Source organism: Lynx rufus, unplaced genomic scaffold (genome assembly GCF_022079265.1).
Source record: "Lynx rufus isolate CCGP_SWC_20201006 ecotype Redwood Valley unplaced genomic scaffold, mLynRuf1.p SCAF_6, whole genome shotgun sequence".
In the NCBI taxonomy this organism is placed as follows: domain Eukaryota; kingdom Metazoa; phylum Chordata; class Mammalia; order Carnivora; family Felidae; genus Lynx; species Lynx rufus.
Window position 1 is genome coordinate 116623578 of NW_025814878.1, and position 5809 is coordinate 116629386.

Consider the following 5809-nt stretch of genomic DNA (forward strand, 5'->3'; position numbering starts at 1 on the left):
CTTTACCAAAATATTCTTAAATCCACATGTTCTTTGTTTTTTATTTTTTAGAGAGAGAGTGAGAGTGCAAGCAGGGGGGAGGGGCAGAAGGTTAGGGAGAGAGAATCTTAAGCAGGCTCTACACTCAGTGCGGAACCCAACATGGGATTTGATCCCAGGACCCTGGGACCATGACATAAGCTGATATCCAGAGTCAGAGTCAGATGCTCAACCAACTGAACCACCCAGGCGCCCCTTAAATCCACATTTTAAATATGTGTTATATGATGACTTGGGATGTATAGCACTTCTGCTACATCCCTAAGCCCCAGGGAAAATAATCTCCATGAACTTAATTGGAATGCTTTTTATGTGTTTGTTTGTTTTTCTTTTGCAGAATGCCATTTTTATTTGAAAGAATGAATGACACAGAAACTTGGACTATTTAGCCTAGGATATTTGGCAGATAGTTTCTTGAAAATGAACATGAACCTATCCCTTCATGAAAATCAGCTCACATGAGACAGCTGGCAGTACTTGTTACCTTGATAAAACGTAAGCTCTCAAGAGAAAATCAACATTTTGGAAAACTTGTGATCCACCAATAAGCCTGACAGCTTCTCATACTGAGAAACTTTTCTGTTGGGATTTGTGGTAATATTAAAACAAATGTGATGTTCTGATAATTCCATTCCAATCTAACAAACGCTATCTATATCACATAGTGAAATGACACTTTAAAACAATCAGGCATTAGTACAAGATCCATTCAATGTGCAGATAGGCCTATGGGTTTAATGTAACACAGAAGGAGACAGTCAATGATGCCGTTTCAGGTTCTACTTTGCAAATTACCTTAGAGAAAGTACAATTTGTGTTGTTTTAATATAGTATCAAAGAAGAATATTCATAATTATTTGAAAAGGTTATGAAGCATACTATTCTTACGTTGCAGGGTTGTAAATTACTTCATATATTTCAACCAAAACAACACAATAAATGCAGAAGCAAATTTGAACATCCAGTGGTCTTCTAACGAAACAGACAAGAAAGAGATTTGCAAAAATGGAAAATACAACAAAATCCAGTCTTCTCACTACCCTGTTTATTTGGGGAAATGGTTCTTTTTCATAAAAACAGTATTTCTGTTTTCATGCCATGGGTTATTAATATGACCATAAATGAATTAATAAATTTTTAAACCTGTTTTATTCCTATTATGGTAAATATTGATAGATATAATCCACAGACACAAAATTATCCTTGGGATCCTCAGTAAATTGTAAGACTGTGTAGATAACCTGAGAACAAAATGTTGGGAGAATCACTGACTCACGCAGCTCCTGGGCCACGACTCAGGGAGAGATTGTGACAAAGAGCGCTCTGTGAAGTAGGTGAGGGGGTCTGGGCAGTCCCTGGTCCCTGGGGCTGGCTCTCAGGGACTCAGGTTCCAGGGCTGTGTTGAGGGGTCCCAATCTCCACTTCTCTTTCTACAACCATTGTCAGGTATTTCCGCCTGGATACTGATGACGCAAAGTCAGTTCACACTCCTATTAATGTCGGGTTTCCAGGGAAGCCAATCAGCGGCACTGCAAGTTCCCCTGTTACCAAGTCTCCGCACCCGACCCCGCTACCAACTGCGAATCATTCTCTCCAGACCCTGAAGGAGCGGGTCATTATGCCCCGAACCCTCCTCCTGCTGCTGTCGGAGGCCCTGGCCATGACCCAGACCTGGGCGGGTGAGTGCGGGGTCTGATGGAAAGGGACTCAGGGGCAAGGGGACCGCCCGGCGAGGACGTAGGACCCCGGGAGGAGGTGCCTGTCCTCCGCCCCCACCCCAGACCCCCACCCGGCCCCGCCCTGGCCTGTCCTCCCCATCCCTCTCCCACTCTGCCCTGCTCTCCCCGACTCGGGTCCCCCTCGTCCTGCCCTCCCGGCCACCTCCACCAAGGACCCGGCCCCGCGCCGGGAGGAGGGTCGGGCGGGGTCTCAGCCCCTCCACGCCCGCAGGCTCCCACTCCCTCAGGTATTTCTCCACCGTCGTGTCCCGACCCGGCCGCGGGGAGCCCCGCTACTTGGAAGTCGGCTACGTAGACGACAAGCAGTTCGTGCGGTTCGACAGCGATGCCCCAAGTCCGAGGGTAGAGCCGCGGCGCGGTGGTTGGAGCAGGAGGGGCCAGAGTATTGGGACCGGGAGACGCGGAGGGTCAAGGAGACAGCACAGATTTTCCGAGTGAGCCTGCAGACTGCCCTCGGCTACTACAACCAGAGCGAGTCCGGTGAGCGGGGATCATGACCCCCATCCCCACTGATGGGCCGGGGTCGCCCCAAGTCTGGGTCCGAGCGCCACCCGAAGTCTGCGGGAAACCGCGGCCCGCCCCCGGCATGGCAGTCCCTCAACCCGGGAAGAGCCCGCGGGAGCTTTTAAGCGGTTTCACTTTCGGTTTGGACTTAGTCGCTTGCCTGTTGGGACTGGGAAGGTCTGGGGGCTGACCGCGGGGTCAGGGCTCCGTTGGCGTGTCTGACTGCGGGGGCGGGGTGGAGACCAGGGTCTCACACCTTACAGGATATGTATGGCTGTGACGTGGGGCCAGACGGGCGCTTCCTCCGCGGGTACAGTCAGTTGGCCTACGACGGCGAGGATTACATCGCCCTGAACGAGGACCTGCGCTCCTGGACCGCGGCGGACACCGCGGCGCAGATCACCCGCGGCAAGTGGGAGGTGGCCGGTGTGGCGGAAGACTTGAGGAACTACGCGGAGGGCATGTGGTTGGATTGGCTCCGCAGGTACCTGGAAATGGGGAAGGAGACGCTGCTTCGCTCAGGTACAGGTCCGAGGGGCCTCCCCAATCTCCCTTCCACTGGGGCTGGCTTCCCACGAGAAAGGAAAAATGGACTCAGTGTCAGAACAGCGCCCCTCCCGGGGTGGGAAGAGGGAGATCCACCTCGGTGTTCATATTTCTACTAGAGAGTAACTCCCCTAGAGGGCGCTTTTCTCTAAAGGGCAGTGAGGAATCCAGTCTCCCCCTGGGATGCAGGTTGAGACCATCCCTGAAATAACCCATCAGCAGTTCCCTCTGACCCTGGCAGCCACCTTGTGAACCATGACCTTCCCTCTCAAGGCCTTGATCTCCCTGAGAACATCTTTGGAGATCTGACTCCAGGTTTTCTGAATCATTCACCCTCCACCACAGTCAGAACTATAGTGTGTTCCCCACTTTAGATCTGCAGCCTCCCACCCGGGCTCTCTCCCTGATTCCAGAACTTAACAAGAATCAGGAGATCCCAAAGGCTAGACTGGGGTCTGGGTTTTGTGCTTCTTCCATCCAGACCAGTTGTCCTGTCCACCTCGGGATGGTCACGTGGATGCAGTTTCAGTGGCCCATAAAGCTAAACCACAGTGTGGTTACTCTGTTTCTTCTTCCTCAGAATCTCCCAAAACACGGGTGACCCGCCACCCCATTTCTGACTGTGAGGTGACCCTGAGGTGCTGGGCTCTGGGCTTCTACCCTGCGGAGATCACCCTGACCTGGCAGCGTGATGGGGAGGACCACACCCAGGACACAGAGCTGTGGACACCAGGCCTGCGGGAGATGGAACTTTCCAGAAGTGGGTGGCTGTGGTGGTGCCTTCTGGAGAGGAGCAGAGATACATGTGCCATGTGCAGCACGAGGGGCTGCCCGAGCCCATCACCTTGAGATGGGGTAAGGAGGGTTTGGGGTAGAGCCCCGTGTCAGGGAAAGCAGGGCCCTTCTGGAAATTTCAGAGTCAGGACTGAAGCCAGAGGTCTGGGCCCCTCATCTTCCTTCCCTTTCCAGAGCCATCCTCTCTGCCCTCCATCCCTATCCCGGGCATCATTGCTGCTGTGGTTGTCCTTGTGGTCATTGTGGTGGTTGGAGCTGTGATCTGGAGGAAGAAGTTCTCAGGTAGGAACAGAGTGGGGGGATCTGAGACTCTAGTCCCCTTGGGGAGTTTCGTAGGTAGCACATTGTCCTGCCTTGTTCCTGGGAAGTACCATCCACACACATGTACCTGCCCACTCTGGAGCCATTACTAACATTCACTCTGTAGCAAAGCACTTGGAAAATGAAGGACAGATTTTCACTTGGTAGTTCTGCTGATGGGGACCTGATACCTAGCAGTGACAGGACAGAGAGAAAGGTCCCTGTTCAGGACAGACCTCCAGCAAGTCAGGTGGTCCTGTGACCCCACAACTCTTTCTTCATGTGTCCCAATCCTGTCCTGGGTGTTTAGTCAGAACTCTGGAAACTTCATTTTGGACCAGGACTAGGAGATTGCTCTAGGATCTCATGGCCCATCTGTCCCAAGTCTCTAACATGATATTTTCTTCCCACAGGAGGAAAAGGACCGAGCTACTCTCACGCTGCACGTGATGGAGGGGGTGATTCCTGAAACCCTGGGATAGTGTAGACAGGAATCTGTGGGAAGCTCACCACCTCCTCCATAGCTCCTCATTTAGTCTCATCTCCTATGGCTCTGATCACGTCCTGTTTATTCCACCCCAGGCAATGACAGTGCCCAGGGTTCTGATGTGTCTCCCGCAGCTCCTAAAAGTAAGACTCCAGAAGGCCTGAACTGGGGAGGAGTGGGGGCACTAGGAGCACTTTGAGCATATGGGAGGCTGTTGAGAATGTGGCATTTATGTGACCTAAATGTGTTCATAATTATCTATGATTATCTATCTATCTATCTATTATCATGATTATCTATGAACTCCCACAGTGGGAGGCCAGCTGACTGTGGAAGACTGAGCAATGCAGGATCTTTTCACACTCTCACTTGGTTACAAGAGCTCTGGACTTCTCTTTCTGCAAATGGTGTCAGAATGTGTCTGCGTTCCTATTAGCATATTGTGAGGACACAGGAGACTGGCCCCCCTGCCCACCATGACCTGTACTGATTCGTGTTCCCTTTCTGACCTGCTTTCCTGTTTCAGCAGAGGCAGGGCTGGACCATCTCCATCCTTATCTTTTTTTCGTGTTGGGCTGAGTACTAACGCCTTACTTTCCTATGGAAAGTGAGAATCCAGATATGAATTGGTATTTTGTAATTCTGGGTATGTGGGATTGATGAATTAATAAAAGAAAAGATTTGTAAAGTTGCAACAAAATAAATGAAAGCACTGAGAACCTTCCAGAACCCACATGTTTCCTGTGCCATGTCTGTTGCAGGTGCGGACAGGAGAGGGCTGGAGGAGCCGAGTGTGGACGGGGCCTGTGTCCAGTCGGTGCTCAGTGCATCCTTGGTGTGTCGAGCTCCCTCCTCAGCTGGGTCATGTCTCTGCTCCTTGTCCTTGTCCCTTCTGTGGCACCTTGTCTCACCAGGACCGTGACCACTGGGATGTGGACGTCACCTGTCACCAGGACCTTGTGGAGCAAGAGCTTCCTGTGACTGGGTCAGCAGGCTCCATCCTGGGTTGTGACCTTAGGCCCATCTTTTGGGTGTTTTTTTTCCCCTTGTTTCTATGGAGCATCAGGCCTGTTCTTGCTCGTGTGTCCGAGTTTCTGTCTCCTTCTCCCCAGATGACCCCAGTGGTTACAGCACCAGGAGTCCTTTGGGCTGTTGTTCTGCAGGCCTAGGTGGGCCCTGCACACAGGAGTCTCTGTGGTTTGGAGACATGAATTTTCAGGTTCATCCATCTCCTCCCTCTAGAGTTGTCTTCTGGATTATTCTTTACATCCTGAGGTAGACAGAGAGGAATCTGGGAGTTTCTCATCCTTGTTCAACTTCAGTTAGTTTCTACCTTCCCTGCCTCTCTGCCCCCTCTTCCTGTCCTTAGTTCTAATGATACTGGTGCTGGTTCCCGTCT

At 51.5% G+C, this 5809-nt stretch overlaps 1 pseudogene; it reads left to right on the forward strand.

The window, feature by feature from the left end:
* Positions 1–1592: 1592 nt before the first annotated feature.
* On the forward strand, positions 1593–5152 carry LOC124528259 (DLA class I histocompatibility antigen, A9/A9 alpha chain-like; annotated as a pseudogene).
* Positions 5153–5809: the final 657 nt, after the last annotated feature.